At 41.3% G+C, this 26,070-nt stretch overlaps 1 protein-coding gene and 1 pseudogene across 1 annotated transcript in view; one reads left to right on the forward strand and one right to left on the reverse strand.

Annotated features, from left to right (window-relative positions):
- Positions 1-26,070, reverse strand: part of Ehmt1 (euchromatic histone lysine methyltransferase 1) — a 149,375-nt gene that overhangs the window by 118,217 nt on the left and 5,088 nt on the right.
- LOC124964742 (protein FAM177A1-like) lies at positions 7,005-7,756 on the forward strand (annotated as a pseudogene).

Raw genomic sequence — 26,070 nt, forward strand, 5'->3', positions numbered from 1 at the left:
ATCAGAACATAAGGTCTATATGTTATTAGAACTTAAGGGCAGCAAGCATCTCGCTTGTTTAGTTTGTTCCCATGCTGCAAGTGCTTCCATAAAGCAGCAGTTCTCAAGCTTTCCAGGCTCAGGGTCATCGCACACTCCACAGTACTGAGCACCCTGCAGTTTTGCTCACATGGTTATGGCTTTGACATTCACCATCTTACAATGGCAGCATGTTAGTTGTGCCACTTTAAAACTGAGAACAGCCGGGCATGGTGGCACATGCCTGTAATCCCAGTGGCTCAGGAGGCTAAAGCAGGAGGACTGCAGGTTCAAAGTCAGCTTCAGCAACTTGAGGCACTAAGCAACTCAGTGAGACCCTGTCTCTAAATAAAATACAAAAATAGGGCTGGGGATGTGGCTCAGTGGTTGAGTGCCCCTGAGTTCAATACCTGGTACAAAAAAAAAACAAAACTGAGAACATTTTTAATATCATTTCCTCTAAAAATAACCAAAAAAATCCTCATGACATGGTAACAAAAATATTTTTATGAAAAGTAACTATTCTTTAAAACAAAAAACAGGTAAGAGAGCTGGCAGTATAGCTCAGTGGTAAGCACTCGTCAGCACTGCAAACAAACAGGTTAAGAGTGGTACTATTTTACATACGTCCTGCCTCACATCTCCTGCACTAGATCTGTGCCAGGACCATACATGACATGCAGCCTGTAGAAAGAGTGCTCTGCACTGAAGGCAGATGGGGGTCTGTGCTGGTATGAAGGTGGTTCTAGCCTGCTGCAGCGTATGCTGGTGGAGCTCTGCTGAGGAGAATGGGTAGGGTCCATTGCTGCTGGAGGATGGAAGGGCCCCAGTCTGCACAGTCACATGTGGGAGGGGTAAGGCCTGGGCTGGTAGTGCTACAGGGCTGATATTCTAATTCATATTGATCACAAGCATATGATGCAGTTCTTTGGGGCTGCTTTGTTTTGGGGGGCATTATCTAGGTTCAGGGTCATCTCCCCTTCAGGTTGTTACTATTTATTGTTTAAAGCAATGAGCATTAATCATATGAATTAAATTACAAATAAATTATATTTTCTATTAGTTTCTCTACTGTAAAAAACTTCATTATGTTTGTGCACTGGCCAGGACCACCCTGTCACCCTCGACAACATGCACAGCATTGAACCTGCAGTGGACAGGAAAAAGTCCATTGACAGCCCAAGCCAAAAGAGGTCCGGTCAGCAGGAAAGGAGCTGCCAGCACAGGCTACAATGTCCACTACAGTCTAGCACCAGGAAATAACCAGGAAACTCTACGAGACAAACTGGGAGAGCCCTGCCACACCCCAAAAATGTCCTCCCTCGGAGAAGCAAAGCAGGACCCAGACCCTTCTCAAGCCATGGAGCTGTAAGTACAGGGGAGGAAGGACAGATGTCAAGAGTGACCATAGGACTTACCAATTTGGGGGGCTGCTGTGCTGCAAACCAGCCTCCAAGGACAGGTGACCAGGCAGGCCATCAGGAGAGGCAGGCTCAGATGGGACAGTGGAATGAGGTCAAGGCTGAAGCAACTGGAAGGGAAGCAAAGGGTTCTCCTGGGGAAAGGCCAGGTGTAGGGAGACAGGCAGGAAGACCATGAAGTTTAGTGGTTGCCAAAGACCCCTGTGGAGGGAAGGGGACATGAGCACATAGGTGAACACAGGAAATGAGGCAGAAGGAGGCTGAGCTATTAGTATTCACCAGCACTGGGTGGCAAGGTCAGCAAGGACCAGGACCAAATGAGAATACTGTAGGGTCAGGGGAAAAAGAGGGAGGGACAGCACCAGGAGAGGGGGCTGGATCTGCCCAGAAGAGTCCTCCAATGATCTAGCAGGGACATCCTTAACCAGGAGGCTGTATTGGTGTTAGGGCTGGCTCCAGGGATAAGAACTTCAGGCAGAATGGGAAAGGGTGGACACACATGAATACACACAAATATCTGAGTTTGGTGCAAAGAAATGAGTAGAACTAGTGGGAAGTAGGACAGAAAGAATTAATGGGGCTAGGGGTAGAGAGGAGGTTAGCACCTTAGTATGCTGATGCAATGCTCCAAAGAGAGCAAAAAAGGTGAAGGTGCAGGGCAGGGGAAGAACGCAGGGACAAAGGACCAGATGAGCAGTCACAGCAGGAGTTAAGGACTTTCATATAAGCCAACAACAACAAAAAAGATAAACTCAACTTCTATCAAAACTAAAAACTTTTGTGCCCAAGGGCTGGGTACAGTGGCCCATGCCTGTAATCTCAGCATTTGGGAAGCTGAGGCAGAAGGATCGCAAGTTTGAAGACAGTCTGGACAACTTAGTGAAACCCTGCCACAAAATAAAAAAAGCTGATGATGTGGCTCAGTGGTTAAGTGCCCTTGGGTTCAATCCCTGGTACCCAAAAAAAAAAAAAAAAAAAGAAAACACAAGTGTATACAAATGTTTACAGCAGCATTATTCATAACAGCAAAAAATAAATAAATAAATAAGGGGAATCAATCTGAGTGTCCATGACCTGACGAATGGACAATAATGTGATCTATCCAAATCAAGGAGTATTAGTCAGCTGTAAAAGGAAGGAGAAAGTGCAACACACCACAACATGCACTAACCCCGAACCCTGAAAACAGTAAGCTCAGACTCAAGAAAGACACTAGTCACAGAAGACCACAGATGATACTATTGTACCTGCATTAAAAGTCAAGGAAGAAAGGGAGGGGAATTTCCTCTCCTGGGAGGCTAGAAGTCCCAAGGTCAGTCAGTCTCCTAGGCATGACCACCCAGCACTCAAAGCCACCAGCACTCCTATTCTTCCTCTGGTTTACCTTTATCTACCTGTCTCACCACTGGTCCTGCTTCTTCCCCAAGGCAGGAAAAAAAAAAAAGAAAAATCATTCTGTAAAAGGTTTATAAAGCAGTTAAGAGCTCTCATTTGCAACATTCTCTCACCTTTCTTAAGAAAAGAAAAAAGTCTATAAAATAGTGCAGTCCTCTAAGAGGTTCTATGGGCTACTGTAATTCTTAAAAGGTGATCTGCCCTAAAGGTGGGACTAATTTGGACAAGTTCTTTTCTGGATTCTATAAAATTAAGCAAGCTACCAATACTTTAAATAAGACAAATTCCCACCAGATTTCTGATGCTAAAAAACCCAGACCATTACACAGCCACACACAGTTTGCCCTCTTTCTCTTAAAATTCAAAGCTTTGACTGCAAATAGTTCTAATTTAAAAAACTCACCAAAACTTTTACTTCACTTGAAACAACTTCTCCTTGATTATATTGTATTTTTCCCATAATGGGATGATCCACAGCAGATCCCATAGTGCTTTAAGCAAAAGATAAAAATCTGCAACACTAAAAATCTTCTATCACCCCTCCATCTCTAAAATTACCTAAGCCAAGCGTGGTGGTGCAAGCCTGAATCCCAGGAGTTCAGGAGGTTGAGGCAGGAGGATCACTAGTTCAAAGCCAGTAATTTAGCGAGGCCCTACGCAACTCATTGAAACCCTGTCTTTAAATAAAATATAAAAAGGGCTAGCGATGTGATTCAGTGGTTAAGCACCCCTGGGGTCAATCCCTGGTACAAAAAAATAAAATAAAATTATCTTAAATGGAAAGCAAATACCTACCTGAGCTGCACCCTGCCCCACCTGCTTCCCCATGTGCCCAACCTCTCTCTATCTACACCTGTGGCTATAGTCCTGCACCTACCAATAGTGCCCTTCAAGACCAGTCCCCAAAGGGACCCCCATGAAGCACAAGGAAGAAGAGGAGGGCCAGGGGCTGGAGTTGTGGCTCAGTGGTAGAGCACTTGCCTGGCATGTGTGAGGCCCTGGGTTTGATACTCAGAACCACATATAAATAAATAAAATAAAAGATCCATTGACAACTAAAAAAAAATATTAAAGAGGAGGAGGGCCAGAACCTGTCAGGTGCACAGAGCATGACTTCAGCAGGGTCTAGGGACTTAGCTCCTCCAAAATACAATATTCCTGACTCAGAAAAGATTAGAACACACAATCCCTTAAGGGTTGAGCTGCTAACATTAAACACCATTAAAATTTGTCACAGGTGTAAAATAAGTTCCGGCATCGGCATGTTTGCACACCTGACTGAACAATTCCTCTCAGAAACACTACCCAAAACAGTGCCATTTTCCAGGGCACAGCATCCCAAGACATCACCACTGCCGAGGACGCGTGAGCAACAGTACTGCCTGGGCTCACCAGTGGCCTCCACCCAGTTCCATTTCAAGAGCAGGCACAAAGGAACGGTCCCTATTGTTCCACTTCCTCATTACACTGTGCACTGTGCATTGAGCTGAGTTCCCTCAGATCTGTGAAAGTAGCCTACCCTCCCCCACCCTTTTGTTCCAAGAATACATTCTAGAACAGGCACAGTACAAACCCATCTGTCTGATCCATCATTCACAATAAATAAATAAATAAGTAAAAACACAGCCCCCGCTGGGTCCTTCTGCAAGATGCACCTAGCACTTGTCCACACACTGTCTTGTTTTTCTATGGAATTGCTTAGAAAACCCAAGTGGTTGCTCTGCTGCCTTGGGTTTCCGCCTCTCGCTGCATCATCCTTTCTCTGTCACTACAAGGAAAATGGAGTCTACCCATCAACCAGCCAGATGAAGTCATGCACAACCTGAACACATGAACTGAAAGGGCTCAGGGACACTATCCCCAAGTCTCCTGTGAGTGGTCAGTGTCATTTTCATACCCAGATGGACAGATGTTTCCCCTTTGCAGCTTGCCCAGAAGGGAGTCATTGCACAGCACGTCAGTCCCTCCTAGCAAAGCACAGGTCTTTGGTTCCTAGAGCCCAGGATCCTGCACAGTCAGTCACTCCTCCCAGCCTCACCCCTACCACCACTGAGGCTGCCAAGGAGAAGGAAGAGGAAGATGACGATGTCAGTCAGCAAAAAGTTCCAAGTACACTATAAATGTTGAACAAGATGAAAATCACTAGTTTGTCATCAGCAGAAGTGACAAAGTTATGTGCTTCTTCCTGCCACAGAGCAAGTATGGAACTGGCCTCATTATCTCTCAAAATCTCCCACCTCACTCCCAAGAAAGTGTGCATCAGATGGCTGGACAATAAAAAAGGGCAATTCTGGCAGTGAGGGGACAAGAAGGTGACCCCCCAAAAAATGCAGCAAGCAGCAAGCACCCCTGCTCTACCAGCCCTGCCCCCAGCTTGGAGCACCTGTATAGAGGAGGAACCAAACAAAAGAGGACAGGTAAGATGCCATGGTCCTTGCAGGTACCTCTACCAAATTCCGCCCTCCTGTTCTGGAGTAGGTGTTACTATGGCCAACTGCAGAGAAATCACAGCAGCTTAACTGCAGCTCCTCTGAGGCTCCATCACGCCGGGCAAGCTCACTAGCCCTGCCAGAGTTGCAGCCATTCCCTGAGATGGAGGCTGTGCCAGGCAGCAAAAGCTCCAGTCACATGTGGTCAGCTCAGGAACTTGGGCCTCCAAGGATCGCACACGTTTGAACAACTGGAGCTTTCTCAAAAAGAAACCATCTGCTTGGATGTTTTCATGCTAAAAATGGAGAAGGGTCTCTCCACAGAAACTACTAACAAAGCTCACCAAACAAAACAATCTTAATCAGGGTTAGCTTTGTTTAAATAGCACCAACAAAAAAACCCCAGAGAACTTTGAAACAAGTCTGGGGGAACAGAAAATAACTTCCAGCACTGCCACAGGAACTGGCCTCCAGAGCAACTTACCTCCCGGCCAAGAGCCCAGACTGGCAGCACAATGGACAAGCCCACAGGCTCCTGCCCAATGCCAACAAGGCCAGTCCTCCAGGTGGAGCTCCAGGAAAAACTATCTGGACAGCGGCCTCCTCATACTCAGACCTCTCCCACATATCCCACCAGTCCCAGACCCAAATTTCCCTTGAGAGGAGGCTCTTTTAACAGTAACCCAGACCAAGGCAGCTCTTAACCCAAAATAATAAATTGCTTAAGTCATATATTAAAAAAAAAAAAAAAGAGGTAGCAATAATTTTTAAATAATGTAACTGGGTTTTCTGTAACTTGTAAAATTACGAGATGTCCCCAGAGCTGCTGTGCTGATGCAGGAAACGTTCAGAGGTGGGACAACTGAGCCCGTGACGGCTGTGACCTCATCAGTCCATCCTAGTCTGAGTGGACTGACTGGGTGGGGAGTGGGTCAGTGGGGTGTGGCTGGAGGAGGTGGGCACTGGGGGAATGTCCTGGAAGGATGCATGCTCCCCGCAGCCCCGGCCCCTTCCCCCACCCAGCCCGCTTCCTGGCTGCCACCAGCTGAACAGTTTTCCTTTGCCACACTCTTCTACCTTGGGCCCAAAGCAGTGCAGTCAGTCATCTACAGACTGAGACCTCTGAAACATGAGCCAAAATAAGCTTTCCTCCTATAAGTTGATCTTGTCAGCTATTTTGGTCACTTGGCCACAGCATCCAAAAGCTAACACACTAACCTTTGTATGTAAATGCTATTCTGTAACACACACATACCCACTTTCTTTTTGGTGCAATACTGCTGCAGACTGTGCAAGAGCAGCCACATGGAAGGTCTAGAAAAGAAGGGCCACTCAGCTGTGCCTAAGCCAACCCTAACCCAACTGGCCATCTGGCCATCATGGGCCAGGCTGGACCCCAAGACAGTCGAGGAAGGAGCAAGTCGATATATTAACCCATCAGAAAAATGAGTGACAAGTGATTTCTCCTTAACATCAGACTAGAATTCAGGTGCAGAAAACATAACGTAACTGATCCATCTTAAGGTGACAGAACATGGTCACTTGCGCACTTACCTGCCACCCATAGAAAAAACAGAAGACAACCTTACCCACTGGCTCACCCCTCACCTCCAGCTCCCTACTTTAAAATATACAAAAGGACAGAAAAAGCAAACTGAAGGAAAATACATGACTAACAATAATAAATGCAAGAGCCCCCTGGCAATGATGACAGCAATGGACTGGGAAGCCGGTGGGCAGTATGGAAGCAGCCGCTGTGTCAGGAGCTATGGTATTGAGACTCAGCATGGCAGATGAAAGAGGCTTTGAAAATGTAGAACGGGGCTGGGGTTGTGGCTCAGTGGTAGAGCGCTTGCTTGCCTAGCATGTGTGAGGCACTGGGTTCAATGCTAAGCACTGCATAAAAATAAATAAACGTACTGGGTTCATCTACAACTGAAAAAAGTTGAAAAAAAAAAAAAAAAAAGAAAGAAAGAAAGAAAAAAGAAAAGAAAATGTAGAACTAGACATTATAGGAAAAAAAGAAGAAAGTCCCAAGGACGGACATCTACTTTGTTAGTGGTCAAACAATGGAAGAATACAGTACAGATAAAGATAAAGTTGATGTACTAGAAAAGAAAGACATTTTGCCTACTACTGGTTCAACTAAACTTACCTGGGGCCCCAACTTATGGTTTTACATGCTTCAGGCTGCCACATCAACCCCCTGAATGTGTGACTTCCTTGGGAGAGAAGATCAAATCTGTTTTGGGTATCAATCTCCCAAAATACCATTGATGAGTATTACCGATAAAGGAGGAGGAAGAAAACAGGATGTCTGAAGAAGCAGAAAGACAATACCAACAGAATAAGCTTCAGGATGATTCCACTGTTCTTACAGATCAACCAGAAACAGTGGTGTCCAGTTCATATGTGAATCTTAATTTTGAAATGGAGGAAGACTGGAAAGTAATTATGGAAAGCAAACAAAAGTCAGTCTCTGTCCCACAATAGAATGAAATGACTACCAAACTTCAAATCCAAGCTTTATTTTTTTTAATACCAGGACTTTCACATTCTCTATTTAGTGAGACTTGAAACAATTATTTATATTTTAAATTATTAAGTTATCTGGAAAGGAGAAATATTTCTTCATTCTTAGGCTCTAAGTAGCAAAAGTCATATATGAAATTTATGTATTTGCACTATGCTTTTGCTGGGTGTTGAAATCAGTATTTCGGGTTTTTGTGGGGTTTATTTATTTATTTATTTTTGTTATAGATGGACCCAATACCTTTATTTTATTTATTTATTTTTATGTGGTACTGAAGATCGAACACAGTGCCTCACACATGCAAGGTAAGTGCTCTACCACTGAGCCACAACTGCAGCCCAGGGCTTTGGTTTCTTTTTACGTTGCTGGGCATTGAACCCAAGGCCTTGTGCCTGCTAGGCAAGCACTCTACCACTGAACTACACACTCTGCGCAGTGCACTGATTTTAAAATGATCTTTTTAAAAAGTTAAGGACATTCTAGAGGTCTAATCAATTAAGAAGAGTTAACTTTCTGTTGTTTGTGCATTTGTTAAAAAAAAAAAATAGGTAAGTTGTTAAGGGTAGCTTGAGCCTACAATCTCAGATTAAAATGAGGACTGACTCCCAGATTTTCTCATGTTATGCCTTGCATTTTATGCTTTGTATTTAATTTAACCATTAATTTCACACTAAACATGGTTCACTGTATAATAAAAGGAACAAGATGGAAGCAGCCTAAATTTTCCTTTTATTGAAAATGTTTTATGGAAAAGTATCTGAATTTACTACACCAAATATTAATAGGTGCTAGGGTTTGAGCACAGGGCATGCTAGGCAAGTACTCTACCTCTGAGCAATACCCTGAGTTTCCTTTCTTTTTCTTTCTTTTTTTTTTTTTTTAATGAAAGTCAGTAGTTATTCAAATTAAATAACCAGCTATGCTCATAATGTTGACACTAGTTAAAGAATGGATTTATTATTATTTGTATTCAGATGGTAATACCTAGTGATTATCCGCATAGCATTCTGGTTATGTCACTCATTCAGTCCTTAATGCCTCCTGCAGGCATAGCTGGGTAGGAACTGGTGTATAGAGTAGGTTGAAGCCAACAGAAGAAGTTAACATGGTAACATAATGAAATTAGTTACTTGTCTCATTCACCATTTTGAAGTAGTAACCTGGTTGGCTATTTCTCTTACCTCCTGAGTTATTTGCAATCTTTACAAAAGTTATATAATACGAAGTGAGTTTTGAAAACATTTCTAAACATGCAGAACCTCATGAAATGTCTATGACTTTGACTTACAACTAAATGTGGATAAAGATGAATGCATGGAGTGTTTTGGAAATGCTGACCTTAAAACCTTTTTCAAGCCGGGTGAGTTGGTACCACACCCGTAATTCCAGCAATTTGGTAGGCTGAGGCAAAACAACTGCAAGTTTGATGCCAGCTTCAGCAACTTAGCAAGATGCTATCTCAAAAAGTAAAAAGGACTGGTGATGTAGCTCAGTGGTTAAGTGCCCCACTATCAAGAACAAACTTAAAAGGGCTTTTAAAAATCAATAGTTATGGGCTGGGGAGATAGCTCAGTTGGTAGAGTGCTTGCCTTCAAAGCACAAGGCCCTGGATTCAAACCCCAGCACCGAGAAAAAAAAAAAAAAAAAAAAAAAAAAACTCAAAAATCAATAGTTATATTAACAGCCTTCTAAATAGCATTAAGTTTTCAATCTTTTTTTTTTTTTTGTACCAAGAATCGAACTCAGGGGCACTTGACAACTGAGTCACACCCCCAGTCCTATTTTGTATTTAATTTAGAGACAGGGTCTCACTGAGTTGCTTAGCACCTCACTTTTGCTGAGGCTGGCTTTGAACTCGTGATCCTCCTGCCTCAGCCTCCTGAGCCACTGGGATTATAGGCATGCACCATAAATTTTCAATCTTAAATTTATCCAAGATATAGTTTAGATGTGCAGAAATCTATAACAAAACGTCACAGAAATCTATCTATTGTCAGTATGCATGAACTGAGTTCTTCAACAGAAAACTGAAAAATTTCAACTGGAAGTTCAAAGATCAAGTGAAAGCTCAACTGAAATTTGAAGAATTTAGGAAGGACAGACACTTCTTAGGAATCTTTATGTATATTCGTGGTATGGTGGTTCATACTATGTGAAGGCAATAATTTTATTCATGGGTGTAAACCATGTAACTTAGTGTTTAAAGGAGTCTCATCAGTATGTAATGTCACCATAAATTAAGGTTTATTAACAGCTCTAAAATATGCTACAGTGACTTCTTCCTTCCAATTTGTTTTAAACTGAGATAGTGATATTTGGTTATCAAGAGAAGGCAAGTGTGTCTAAAATGATCTGAATCTTCTCCTTACAGATACTAATTCCTAAAAATGTTTACCTAGCAACTTTCCTGACTGTAGTAGAAGAAAGTGACTTATGAAGGGTTTATGTGTCTTGAATTTTACTTTTACTACATGCCAAAAGTGGCCAGTTAGTAATGTTTATAGTTATTCACTGTCCCTTACATTTTTATATATTTTTGTTTATGCAAATTATAAAATTTCCCATAAAGGCAAAAAAATGCAACTTAAAAAATATATTTAAAGCAACAAAGATATCATTTTCTGCCTATCAAATTGGTAAAAAATTTTAAAGTCTGCTAATATGAAGAGTATAAATTAGCAATTCTCATATATTCTTTTTTAAAATATTTTTTTAGTTGTCCATGGATCTTTCATTTTATTTATTTATATGCAGTGCTAAGGATTGAACCCAGGGCCTCACATATGCCAGGAAAGTGCTCTACCACTGAGCCACAACTCCAGCCCCTCATATATTCCTTTTTTTAAAAATAACTTTATTTTATTTCTTTATATTTCTATGTGGTGCTGAGGATTGAACCCAGTGCCTCACGCATGTCAGGCAAGTGCTCTACCACTGAGCTACAACCCCAGTCCCCCTCATATAGTCTTGATGTCATAAAATTAACAAAACCAGCCAGATACGGTGGCGCACACTTGTAATCCCAGCAGCTTGGGAGGTTGAAGAAGAAAGATCGTGAGTTGAAAGACAGCCTCAACAAGAGCAAGGCACTAAGCAATTCAGTGAGACCCTGTCTCTAAATAAAATACAAAACAGAGCTGGGGATGTGGCTCAGTGGTTGAGTGCACTCAAGTTCAATTCCTGGTAGCCCCCCCCCAATAAAAAAAATAATTAGCAAAACCTCTGTGGGCAGCTAGAGTTGTGGCTCAGCAGTAGACTGCTTGCCTGGCAAGTGTGAGGCACTGGGTACAATCCCCAGCACCACATAAAAATAAGTAAATAAAAGTACTGCATCCATCTACAACTAAAAATATTTTTTAAAAATCCCTCTATTGGAGCAAGTTGACAATGTGTATCAAATGTTTTAAATGCTTACCCATTGGCTGAGCAATTCTATAATTTACAGATAGACTTGCAAAGTTCCCCAAACCATATGTAGCAAGGGCATACACTCACTCTTCTTTCTAGCTTGAAGATCTAAATATATGCACCAAGAGAGTGCCAGTTATATAAATCATTGGATCCCTATAAGGCAACACCAGAAAGCTCTTGAAAAGCATAAGAAAGGCTGGTGTGCTTGCAGGGGGCTACAGAGACAAGCCAGGACACAACTGCTCCATCAGTTGTAAGAGAGCAGAGATGCTGATGTATGCATGAACATCTTTTTAGAAGCAATGATTAGTAGTGTGATGTTTGTAAGATTTGAAAGCAAAAATGGAGGTGGGAATCTTTCAATCTGCAAGGTGCACCTTTTCTTATTATTTAACTTTTTTTTTTTCTTTCTTCATTGAGACCACAAGTATACTGGGCATTTATGGATCCAGCTCTGAACATGAAACCTCTGCTCCATGCTGGATATCACTTAAAAATTTCTAGTCATGTCATAAGCATCCATGAGCCCACCACCCACAATGAAACTAGGGTCTTGTCTATAATCAGACCTAACCAGCACACACTGCAGGCTCCACCCACACACACCAGGCACCTCACTGTGCACATGCAGTACATCCCCACGTCTGTCCATCAGGTAACGAGTCTACAGCTACAGCAGGCCCAGCCTTTACTTGAAGCCCCAGGTTTGTTCCATGCCTCCATGCCCCAACTATTTTGTTGTATAAACTGACAGACCCACAACAGCCAAAATAATCTTGAAAGACAAACTGGGAAGACTCACAAGTCCCCATTTCAAAACTTACTACAAAATTTAAGTGATCACAACAGTGTGGTACTGGCAGAAGGACATCTTATCAATGGAGCAGAACTGGACGAACAGAACTAAACCCTTACATGTGTGGCCAACTGAAGTTCAACCTAGATCATTCGATGATGAAAAGACAATCTTTTCAACAAGTGGTACTAGGACAACAGACAGTCATACACAAAAGTATACAGTTGGACCAAGCACAGTGGGGCACATCTGTACACCTGTAATCCCTGCGACTCAGGAGGCTGAGGCAGGAAGAAAGTAGGTTTGAAGGCCTCAGCAACTTAGCCAGATCATCTCAAAATTTAAAAATAAAAATAGGGCTGAGAGCTGGGCACAGTGGTACACGTCTGTAATCCCAGGAGCTGGGGAGGTTGAGGCAGGAGGATCATGAGTTCAAAGCCAGCCTCAGCAAAAGTGAGGTGCTAAGTGACTCAGTGAGACCCTGTCTCTAAATTAAATACAAAATAGGGCCGGGGATGTGACTCAAACAATGGTCAAGTGCCTCTGAGTTCAATTAATCCCTGGCACCAAAAATCTTCATAACCTTGGATTTGCAATTGTTTCTTAGGGCACCCAAAGCACATAGGACACCAAAAGCAACATGAGAAATGTATAAATTAGGACTCATTAAAATTAACAATGTTTGTACTCAAAGAACATATCAAGAAAATAAAAGCAATGGGAGCAATATTTATAAGTCATGTATCTGATAAAGAATGTATCTACAATATGTAAAGAATACAACTCAATAATAAAGACAACCCAATTAAAAATGAGCAAAGTGCCCAGCATGCACAAGGTCCTGGGTTTGATTCCCTCAAAAAGTAAATAAATAAAAATTAAAGCAAACAAAGAATCTAAACAGACACTTCTCCACAGAAGATATACATAGGGGCAATAAGTGCAATATCATTAGTCATTAGGGAAATGCAAATCAAAACCACAATGAGACAACACTTCACAACCAAAAGAACGGTTAAAAACAAAAAGTTGAACAATGATAAGCACCAGCAAGAATGTGAAAAAATTGGAACGTCATACCTTGCAGATGCAAGTGCAAGAGGTATAACTACTGAGGAAACAGAGCAACGGTCCCTAGAACAGTTCCCTCTTACTGAGGTCGCTGTGAACTGATGTGCAGTTGTAAGCAATCAGAGGTCCTGTATATACTTTGTCTAGCGCGTGAGTCTCGTAGGGTTGCCGTAACAAAATACTGCAAGCTGGGTGTCAATTTATCTGTATTTTCACCATGTTGGAGGCCAGAGTCTGAAATCAAGCTGTGACAGGGCCACACTCCCTCTGAAGTGCTTAGGGAAAAATTCTACCTCACCTCTTCCAGTTGTGGCAATCTTTGGCCGCCTTCAGTTCATAGATGCTTTGCTCCAATCTCTGCCTCCACTGTCATGTCTTCCTCCTTGAGTCTTCTGTCTGTGTCCTCTCCTTACAACTTCATCTCAAGCTTCTTAATTAAAGACCCTTTGTCCCCAGAAGGTCACATTCTGGGGTTCCAGTGAACTTAAATCTGAGAGGACACCATTCAATCCACTAATACCCACCTTCCCCCAACAGTAACATTTTTGCAAAAAACTACAGAACAGCTAAACCAGGACCAGCCTGGCTTTTCAAGTGGAGGATAGAAAGGGTGGTGCCTGAGTCTGTTTCTGTGGTTATAACAGAAGACCAAGAATGGTGATTGTAAAGAACATAGGTTTATTATGGTTCATGGTTCTGGAGGTTGGGAAGTCCAAGAGCATGCTGTCAGCACCTGCATGGCTTCTGGTGAGGGCCTTGTGCAGCTTCAACTCATGGCACAAAGTGAAAGGATGAGCAGGAAAAGGCATTAATCCACTCCTGAGGCTCTACCCCACAACCCAAACAAGCCCCCACCAGGGTAGCCTCCCTATTGCATTTAGGGAATTAAGGTTCCAATGCATAAACTTTGGGAGAACACACTTAAGCTGTAACAGGTAGATGTAGCATGGAAGCAGTTAAAGGGTGACTGTAATCTGAGCAAGATATAGTGATGGCTTAGACCCAGCGGTGAAGCCATTGTGGGGGACAGTGATGAGAGAAATGGGGCAGGTTCTGAGAGTAGAATATGTGGGACTTTCTGTTGGACTAACTGAATGTGAGATATGAGGAAAAATCACAGGACTAAGAATGATTCCTTAATGGCATTTTTACAGGGAAAAAGGTAAGTTTTTATACTAACTCCAGCAAACAAGTATCTTTGACACTCAAGAACAAGAGTCTTTCCATGGTTCAAGTCTTTTGTTTCAAGAGCAAGAATGTTACAGCATTCCTCACAAAGTTTTGCATACCTTACAAAACCTGTTTCAAAGTAGTTTATTTTTTGTGTTACTATGTAAATGGGGTTACTATTCTATACATATAAAAGCTACTGATTTTTTTGGGGGGGTTACTGGGGATTGGGGGGGCGGGTTATCACTGAGCTACAGTCCCATCTCTTTTTTAAAATTTTGAGACAGGGTCTAAGTTACTTAGGACCTTGCAATCCTCCTGCCTCAGGCTCCCAAATCACTGGGATTACAGGCATGCATCACCAAACTGGGCTAAGGCTATTGATTTTTTTTTTTTATATATCAGTTTTTATATCAGTCCTTTGAATGATTTCATTGTCTATATTTTAGCACTGACTCTCAGGTTTTCCAGTTCATTTCATTTGCAAATAGTTCTATTACTCATTTTTTTTAAATTTCTTTTGCTCCAGTAGGTCTCTTGTCCAGCTGCATTGCTCAACTTCACCAATAAAATATTAAAGAGCAGCCACGCATAGTGGTGCATGTAATCCTAGTAACTCAGGAGGCTGAGGCAGAAGATGACAAGTTCGAGGCCAGCCTCAGCAATGTAGCAAGACTCTCAGTAACTTAGCAAGACCCTATCTCAAAATAAAAAATGAAAGGGTCTGGGGAGGTAATTCAATGGTAAGCACCCCTGGGTTCAATCCCTAGTTCCTAAATAAATATTAAAGATCAATGAGATGATAAACAGGATGGATGAATATATTCAGACAGATGGATGGAACAGACATGATAGAATGGATGGATGGATGGATGGACGGACGGACAAACAGATAAACAAAGAGAAAAGATAAAGGGGAAAATGGAGGGGAGGGGCTGGGGTTGTAGCTCAGTGGCAGAGTGCTTACCTGGATGAGGTACTGGGTTTGATCCTTAGCACCACATAAAAATAAATAAAATAAAGGTATTATGTCCACCTACAACTAAAAAGAAAAAGAAAAATGGTGAAGAGACAGAAAAGAAGGGTGGATAGACAGAAGAGATAGGATATGATATATGGTAGATAACTGACTAGATGAATGGAAGGATGAACAGACAAGGGAATAGATGGAACAGACAGGATGGATGAATGGATGGATAAATTGGCTGGATGGAATGCCAAACAGACAAATGGACAGAGACAGATAGATGGTGAATGGACGAAGGGACAGGAGAGGACAGACAGACAGCAAGCTTAGAAGGAGACCCTGCTCCAAGTGAACCTTGAGACATCCATGATCACAGATGAGACTCTGCCTTCAAAGACACAGCCTGGACTCCTGACTCATGGAAACCAAGAAATAGCATGCTGTTTCAAGCTGTTAATTTGGGGAATTTTTTTTTTTTTTACAAAGTCATAGAAAACTAATACACTATCTTTACTTGGGGAAATTTCAGTAAGCTGTACTTTCTAGGAAAGTAGCTATTTCATCAAGATTTTCAGATTTAATTACTGAGAATTGCACAAAATAATTTTGTTGTCCCACAAATAAGGTGCTCAGAAGACTACTGGGGACATATCAAAAAGATCCAGAATCTTTTTTGAAGGGTTTCCACTGGCCAAAATAGAATGATTTGAATATCAAAAGACAAATGGCAAAAGCAGATCTTAACACACTAAACAAGTACAAATTCATTACTATATAATACATTCTGTACAGTAATACTAAACCAGTACAAGTGAGAAGCAAGCTCTTCTTTAGAAAAAAGTGGTGGTAAGGAGGGCAGGAAAAATTTACTGACTGGTCAGGCCTACCCAGCAGAAACCAGTGAGAAGACATCACACCACCTGGGCAAAGGGCAGCATTGGAATCCCCAATACATGCCTCCTGACATAGCACAAGAGCCCACAACATCACTTACATAGTGTTCTTGTCAAAAGCACTTAACCTGAATACAATCATTAAGAAAGTAATCAGACAATACAGACTGTGAGTGATTTTACAGAGCAAATGGTTTAATATCTTCAAAACTGTATATGTCATGAAAGATCTGGGGAGGGGCACATTCTAGATTAAATTAGATAAAAGGGATATACAACCAAATACTATACATTATCCCTAATTTTAAAAAAAATCTGTAAGGGATATAAGCTGAGGAAATTTGAATTTAAACAAATTAACGGTACTGAATCAACATTTCCTACATGTGCTGCAATTTTGTAAAAACGAACTTGTTCTGACAAGATACACACTGAAAAACTTAGGGATGCAGGTTTCCAACATCTGCCACTCCCCAATGGCTCAGAAAAAAACAACACATTATAGAGAAGAGGGATAAAGGAAGTGACAATCTAGTTGGAAGACTCCCTTCATCTAGAGTGCTTGTATAGCTTTGACACTGTAAAATAGTATGTTGGGGGAAATTTTTCAGAAATTTTCTCTACTACTCAGATGTACAGTTTAATATTTAGCAATTCACTGCCTACGACAAAATGCTAAACATTTAAAACACTAAGTTACTTTCCCGTTGCTGGAAAAGCTAAACAATGAAGACTTTTGTGGGGGGTATTTTTAGATAGGTAAGGATTTAAAAGCAAAAAACATGCAAAATCAGATAGAGCACTATCATAAAACTATGAAAACTAAAATATCATTTAGAGATTTCTCAGTGAGAGTTACTGTCTGCAGATACCTTCGGGACACAGGCTCTGTCAATAAGCAGAAACATTTCATGGTTCTAAGCACATAAGATACACAGGGTCAAACAGGCCTGCAAGGCCCAGGAGCAAAAAAACCCCATGAGACAGTCTCAGATCCTCACCAGTACCCAAGCTAGCACAGAGCAGCTCCACCAAGCTTGGTGGCCTGGTCTTCCAGCACACAGAAAGATGCCCAATGAGAGGTGGAGACAGAAGCTTGCCTGGAATGGGCTCAGAGGGTAGCTATGGTGCAGGAAACAGTAAAGGCAGAATGAAGTCTGAGTAACTGGGATTTAACTCACAGGAAGATAAAAGAGAATCTGAACATAAATTCCCCACATTTTCTAAGGATAATAAACCATCAAAGAAGAAAATCTCCAACATTCCATCTTTGGCAATGCTGGGACCCAAACTAAGACTCCGACTACAGGACAGCTCATTACATGCACCTTGCCGGCTGGCAGATACACAACAGAATGGCAACATGCATCCCTCACAGGACTGGCTTCTGGCTGCTCTGACCCTTGTTTGCAAACAACTGCACAGGTTCTGAGCCAGCTCTTCACGTGCTAACCAGTCTTCCCTAAGTCTCCCTCCTCTTGTCCACAATGGGAACATTCCTCACACCTAGCACTGTCACTCTTCCACTTCCTGGAAATTCAATCCCTCATCCTCTCCATCACCCTTGACAGGACTCTCCCCCTAGACAGTTCACAGGTAAAATGAACTGTGTTAACTTCAGGCTGTGGTAGCACTGCCCAATAGACAGATAGTAGGAGCCACAAATATTATTTTAAATTTTCTAGCATCCATATTTTAAAAAGTAAAAATAGGGGTAATTTTTTAAATTATTTATTTATTTATTATGGTGCTGAGGATTAAACCCAAGGCCTCATGCATGCTAGGCAAATACTATACCACTGAGCCACATCCCTAGCCCAAGAGTAATTTTGACAAATTTTATTTAACTCAGTATATATCTAAACATTAGTATTTCAACATATAAACAATATAAATTAGACAAAAAATGCAAAATATCTCATAAGTCTCTGAAATCCAGTGTGCACTTGACATGACACATCTCAGTTCCATGTGGCCACACTTCAAGAGGCCTAAAGTCGGGGCCTGGGGAGATAGCTCAGTCAGTAGAGTGCTTGCTTTGTAAGCACAAGGCCCTGGGTTCGATCCCCAGCACCCAAAAAAAAAAGAGGCCTAAAGTCACATGGAGCTACAGTAACCTTTTTGGAGATCAGACTCCTCTCCACTCAGGTCTACACATGGGCAGCTGACCAGCTTTACCCAAGATTCCACTAGGAATCCTGAGCGGAGGAAAAAAAGACACCTGTGATCTCTGTGCAACAGAAAAAAACTCCAGGAAGCTTTTCTCTGCCATCCCAAGAGGCCAAGCATATGCTGCTTGCTGTTCCTGTAACATTGTCTCACTTCTTGTAATGGCAATTACCAAAGTATGCTTGTATTTCTCAGAGCTAGAACACCAACCAGCACCTTCACAAACAGAAAGGAGGCACCAGGCTTATGATCACCTTTTTCCCAAGCCCACATCTGGCATTAAACATCTGTTCCAGAAATGAAGGTACCCATGAATGAATTAATACTTCCTGTCTATACTGAGAAGCAAGCATTCCTGGGCTACTAAAAAGTAAATAAATAAAACCACACACTAATGCTGGCCTCTTTCCCTTCTGCATTAAGTTATAAAATATTTACTGTTTGTGCAAAATGTGCCAGGCAGTATTCAACATGGTAGGAAACTAATAAAGCTAAAGTTCCCACTTTCAAAGAGTTTGCAGTCCAGTCACTGAGACACCAACAAATAATTAAAATAAGTACATGACAAAGAATAAGATCCCTCTGAAACAGAGTTAAGTGTATGTCCATTAGCAGGCTGCAGCTCACCTCCCACTTCTGTACAGTCTAAAAGCTAAGCATGGTTTAAATATATAATTCATATGAATATGAATTTCTCAAAAGTTACAAGAAACTCAAGTTCAAGCCTCCACACATGAAGCTTTACTAGCAAAGAGCCTCACCCACTCATTGATGTACTGTTCATGGACACTTCTGTGCTGCAAGAGAGCTAAGAAGCTGCACCCGGAATGCCTGTGGGACTTCCAGCCCCCAGGTACAGTCAGCTGGAGGTACTGTTCAGTGGTAGTGTTTGCCTAGTGTGCACATGGCCCTGGGTTCCTTTCTAACAGGCCTGTCCCCCACACCCCAGAAAAAGGGAAGAAAAAGATATCCACCAAGAACTCTATACTCACCAACTATCTTCATAAAGGAAAAATTAAAACATTCTAAGATTAAAAAAAAAAAAAAAAAAAAAAAAGACTTGCCCTAGAAGAAATATTGTCTTGCAAGTTAATGAAAAGACACTGAACAGTTTTTCAAATCCATCTGAAGAAGAAAGTAACAGAGGAATAAACCAAAATAAACTATGTGCTCCTGGACCAACGCTGGAATTTAGCAATGCCTATCAGTGTGAACATATTTCGAAGCAGAAATACAGAAAAATGGTGCTATAGAGCAGCATTAACACATGAATTTTATAATTTTATAATTAATATATAATTATAATTATAATTAGTGTTAATTCTGAACCCCAATGAAGCATGTTAACTTCCAAAATTTTTTATTCTTCTGATTTGTATTCAAAAAAAAGTCCATTTTATATATTGGTTTTGGGGAGAAAGCGTGTTAAGGTTCAAACTCAGAGTCTCATACAAGTTAGGCAAGAGCTCTACCACCAAGAAAGTTCACTATATTTTTCACTTTAGTCAATAAAAATGTGTGGCATTCAACTGGGGTGTAGCTTAAGTGGTGGAGCATTTGCCTAAAATGCAGGATGCCCTGGGTTTGATTCCCAGCACCACAAAAAAATAAACAGCCAGGTGGCACACACTTATAATCCCAGCTGGAGGCTACGGTAGGAGGATCACAAGTTCACACAGGAACCTCACCTCCCCTCTCCATCCTGGTTGGCAACTAAGATAACTTATGGACAGGAAGCCTAACTCTCACCACTTCTCTGACTCTTAAAAAGATTTTTACTTTTTTGCTTTGTGACCCAAAAGATACTATAGGTTACCACACTAAAAAATGCCAAGACAGGCTAGAGATGTGGCTCAGTGGAAGACCTCTTGCCTAGTATACGCTGGGTTCCATTCCCAGCACCAAAAACAATAACAAAATTGGCAAGACACACTCCTCGTCCTCATCTGTGGAGAAATGGGAATAGTAACCCCACTGGACAGAATATAAGAAACTCCATGCAAATCACTCACTGAAAAATCACCAACTGTTAGTTATTACACCCCTATGTCCCAACCAGAGCCTTTCTAAGTAGTGCCAACAGACAGAGGACCTATGTTTGATACAAATGCCTGGTGTACCCCTAATGCCACTTGCGATGGCCACAAAACAGGGGCTGGTCCACCATACTTCCACTGGGGCCACCATTCAACCTGTAGTATCTCTCAGGTCTCAAAGCAAAAAGGTAAGATCTCTTTAAAAATACCACTACAAAAAGTCCTACACCTTCCCCCAGATGTTTGTCTCACAACAATGGACACAGCAGTTCCAGCGGCCATTCGCAACGCTGGCATTTGCCTATTTCCTGCCAATGACAGCCTGCTCTGCTAGCTCCAGACAGTGGGCCTCCGCACCCTTCCCATGTGCCCAGCACCACCTGGCACCTGTCTGGGGCCCACAGCTCTGCTTCTAGGTCTGCTTCTGAAGCACAGGCTGCTGTCTCCAGTCACTGTCATTTCAGTCTCAGCCTTCACATTCCCAGGATGTCTCTGCCACCACCATGACCCCTTTATCATGTGCTGAAGATGTTAAAGGGGCACAGTCAGTCATCCCCCACTATCTGGAGGGGTCCATGACCCCTCATGGACACCAAAATCGATGGGTGCTCAAGTCCCTCATGTAAAATGTGAATTATTCACACATGACCACACACATCCTCCCATATACTTTAAGCCATCTCCAGATGACTTATGACACCAAACACAATGAATATGCTATGTAAACAATTGCTACACTATGTTACATAGGACATAATTTAAAAAAAAAAAAAAAAAAAACTACACAAATTCAACACAAACACGATTTTTCCCCAAATGTTTTCAATACTTGGTTGGTTAAATTTGCAGAACCCACAGACACAGGGCCAACTGAACATGAATACCCCAAAACTCCAAACAACCCAAATGTCCACATACAGTAAAATGCACAAAAAAACTGTGGCATGCATACACCGTAAAGAAATGATAAACGTTTGGGTAGATGTTTAAATTGATTTAAACATCACACAATATATGCATGTACTGAAACATCACACAGTACATTGATATAATTTAAATGTTTCCATATGTCAGGTAAAAAATAAATTTATTGTGTGCATATGTGAAGATGTAACAAAAAATCTCACCATTTAGTACACCAATATATAATGCACCAATAAAAAAATGGGAAAAAATTAATTAAAAAAACTGGGAAAAGCTGTGTCATATTCAGACAATGGAAGACCAAAAAGTCTTAAGAATGAGAATGAGCACCCTACAAGAGTCTGCAGCAACAAAAGAATCTCAGAAACACGATGTTGATCTAAAGAAGCCAGACCTGAGTGTGCACTGTATGTCATTCTCAGAATTTTCCCCTCAAAAAAGTCTGTATTGTTTATTTAAATAAGTTACTTTTGGGCTGGGGATATAGCTCAGTGGTAGAGCATTTGCCTAGAATGTGTAAGGCCCTGAGTTCAATCCCAAGTATTATAAAAACAAAACAAAACAAATATCTTACAGCTACTGAATCTGGCTAAGGTATAGGGGCAGACACCACAAAGCTGTAGTGACAGACTCTCTCAGACCACTTCTACAAAAGAAAGAAAGCAGAAAGGAGGTCTGAGCCAGAGTTAGAAAAGATGGGGCCATGATGACTGATACTGTGTTTCACCTTAGTATTCAAGAGGTTCAAAGAGCACAGGCAAACTGCAAAGATGAGGAAGGACCAAGGCATGCTCAGCCTCACTGCAGAGTCTGGAATCTGATGGGAATGGGGGCTTAGACCATAAGTATAAAAGCAATCTTAGCAATGAGCTGGCAAGTAATGTTCAAATTGCATAGCACAGCTAGAGCCCTCCTGGGCTTTCTCGGACTAGCACTTGGGAGGATGTGCCATGTTAGGTGCAGTCCACGTAGCACCAAGCACCATTCTTCCTCTCCTAGGACTTGCAACAGCTTCTGTCTACAGACATACCCAGCTAGAAATGAAGACAAGCCTCTCTCCAAGTAGTACCATCATAGTAGTAGTTAGTATCATAGCCAGACCACTTTGTTAACCCCGCTGAACTGCATCTGATGGAGCCTCCAGATTGGAAAGAAAAGGGAGCCACAAGAGTAAGCCAAGTATGCCACTTTAAACTTCTAGTAACCTTATTTTTAAAATGACTAATTACTTTTTTAAATATGTAACCCAATATATCCAAAACTTAACATTTCAGCACGCAGCCAACAATTTTTGAAGGATTCTTGGGATACTTTACATCCTGTTTTACACCAAGTCCAAAGAATTTAAGCTCTTATAGTATATATAAATTCACAATGACCTCACTTCAAGAGCTCCAGAGTTTCAAGTGGCTAGGGACTATCATACTATACAGCAACAGCTCTAGATCTTAAATATAGATGGCAAGAAATAAAGGGCTCAGAGGAACATGTTTTGATTTTGTTTTTCAGCAAAATCAAGGTTAAGGGAATCTTTAGAACAAATCATTATCTTCAAAATTTAATTACAGCTGGGCATGATGGCACACACTTGTAATTCCAGCTACTCAGGAGGCTGAGGCAGGAGAATTGCAAATTTGAGGCCAGCCTGAGCAACTCAGGAAGATCCTGTCTCAAAATAAAGAATTAAAAAAGAAAAAAGGTTGAGAACAGAGCTCAGTGGTAAAGTATCCCTGGGTTCAATCCCAGTACCAAAAAATAAAAATAAGCAAATAAATAAATAAATGGCTTCAGATGTAGCTCAGGGGTAGAGCATTTGGCTAGTACGCACCTGCACAAGGTCCAAGGTTCCAGTCCCAAAAAAGAAAAGAAAAGAAAAAAAAAAAAAAAAACCTTAATAGCCAAAGAAAAATGAAGAAATGAAGACATGGAAGAGAAATCAATATCCTGAGATTTAAGAGATATCTACCAAGGGCAATGAATAGACTACATGTGGTCCCTATTTAAAAGTGAAATAAGAAATCTGAACACAGACTAGATATTTATTGACTGAGAAATATTTACATTAGCTCCAATATTCACAGAGGAAAATTATTTGCATGGGGTGGGAAGTGACAGAGGCACTGATAAAATGAGACTAGCTATGAAGAGTAACAGCTAACGCTGGGGGGACAAGTAACAATATTCATTATATTACCATATTTACTTTTAAGTAGAATGTGTGCAAGTTCCATAACAAAAGCCTAAATTACCTTTTTTTTTTTTTTTTAATACCTTCTTTTTATTTCATTTTCATTTTCTGGATGGTGGTGTTGGGGATTGAACCCAGAGCCTTGTGCATGCTAGGCAAGTGTTCTACCATTGAGCTTTATTACCAGTCCTCTATATGTGCCTTTGCTTATACATTCATAAATATCTTGAAGGATGCACGATAATACTGGTCAACTGCCAAGAGAAGACTAAGTGGCTAGGGGACAGGAAGGAGATATTTCACTCTATACTTTTTGAATTCTGAACCATGTAACTATCTTACTCTCAAAAAAATAAATTTGAACACCTGTATTCCCTGGTCCCTTGTGCCTCTGGCCTAAGTCTGTGCACTGCCCCCACTTCCACTCTTCACTCTCCACACAGAAGCCAGGCCATCTTTTAAAATACCATTCCCTAGGGCTGGGGCTCAGTGGTAGAGCGCTTGCCTAGCATGTATGAGTCAGTGGGTTCATTTCTTGGCACAGCATATAAATAAAAAATTAAGGTCCATTGACAACTAAAAAAATATTAGAAAAAAAAAATAACTATTCCCTAGGTTGGGGATGTAACTGAGTTGGTTGAGCACTTGCCTAGAATGTGCAAGGTCCTGGGTTCAATCCCTAGCACTGGGGAGTCGGGGGAGGACCACCACAGATACAGATACACAGATCACTCCCTGCCTCACAGTCTTCAGTGACTGTGAAACATCCCAACTTGCTACCTTGGTAACAAGGCCGTGTGTACTCTCCCCTAGTCTCTCCAGCTTCATCATATGCTACTTGCCCTTTCTGACCTAGAAATTCCACTGTGTACCCAAAGAACAATCTCACCCAGGTCAAAATCAGTGAAACCGGGACACCCATATGACCAACATCATTAGCTACTGAGAATGCTAAAGACATGAACCCATGAAGATGATACATGAAAGAGGAAAGTACAAATGGCACATTATATGAATTATAGCCAATTTTAAATGTGAACATGCACACTCATGAGGATCAGAAAAAAAATGATGACCAATACTTAGTATTCTGAGATTTCCAGATTTCAGTTTTCCAAAACTATTAAAATGCCTAACTTTTTAAAATATACCTACTGTATACCATTCCAATTCATATCTTCCCTCTTTAAGATCCAGACTTGGTTATTTTCCTAATGAGCATTCCAAACACATCACGGCAGTCTTCCCTTGGTTATGTCAACTGATTCCATCTCATTTCACGCTCAGGAATATTTGTTCTATTACACTATTAAATTCTTGAAATCATGGGCCAATCTAAAAACTTGCATAATCTCTTACAAATACCTAGAACAGCAATTCATAAATAGGTACTCAATAATTACTTATCAACCTCTTGGAAACAGTGTTTTAAATATACTGTGGTCAGTTCTTAACAACCTATCAGAAGTGGATAAGAGGGCTGTAGTATAGCTCAGTGGTGGTAGAGCACTTGCCTAGCACACACAAGGTCCTGGGCTCTATCCCCAGCATGACAAAAACAGAAAAAAATGAATCAAAAAGTGAATTAAAGAAAACAGTCCAAAAACTTCCAAAATAGAATATGAACTGACAGTTTACTGGGAAAGTGACCTTTTGCGTTAGAAAGACAGCATTTCAAAGGAAAAAACCACTGCCAATGAGTTAAAGGAATCATTCATTTGTTTTTCAAAATCCAAAACCTTCAGAGATTGATTTAAAATATATGAACATATTAAAAAATTAGGTAAAAATCAAACTAAAAAGAGTTGAGGATGTAGCTCAATGGTAGAGCTGTATTTTTTGTAATTTAAAAATAAAATAAAAACAGCAAACAGAATGTCTCAGTTCTGGAACTGGTGCATTCTACACAAATGCCTCTGGCCAAATTAACTAGGCTATCATAACCACTCCCTACAAGGTCAATACAGTGAGCAATCCAAGCTGAGGTCAAGTTCTACTTGCCTTAATATAAAGGCACCTGTTGAGCATGGTGAATCTGATGAAATGATAAAGAACATAAAATTTCTGAAGAGAGGAGTCCAAAATATGGACCTTACAAGCTATATGACTTTTAAAAACAAACCTGATAGGAGGCAGAAGCAGGAAACACCTACTCTGGCACTGACTCCATGTGGGACTTAAGATACCCTGTAGGAATGAGGGCTAAGGGAAAAGCATCACTCCTGCTGCCCTGCTAGGATCAAGCAAGGACCAAGCCATCCCAACTCAGATCACACAGCAAGAAGCCCAGGGGGCAGCCCTGTGCACAGGCAAGCTGCGCTCCCAGTGAGGGCCAGGACCCACTGCTTCTGAGCTCCTCTCTCCTCTTACCCAAAAGCCACCAAAGACAAGAACAGGAAAGAGAAACAAAAACTCCATCCAGGAGATGTTTAAAATCACTACACAAAACACGAACAGGAAGTTGAAGGAAAGCTAAACCACTCCACAAAACAGAGAAAGGAGAAACTTAAAGTGGTTGCTACTGATCCCACAGCAAGGTGGGGACGATGCCTGCAGCATAAAAGGGAAGTGGGTGTAAACACCCTCATAAAAACATTCAGACAGGCAAATCCTCTCTTCCATAACCACAGGCGACTGGAGGTCCACCAG

This window comes from Sciurus carolinensis, chromosome 14, assembly GCF_902686445.1.
Source record: "Sciurus carolinensis chromosome 14, mSciCar1.2, whole genome shotgun sequence".
In the NCBI taxonomy this organism is placed as follows: domain Eukaryota; kingdom Metazoa; phylum Chordata; class Mammalia; order Rodentia; family Sciuridae; genus Sciurus; species Sciurus carolinensis.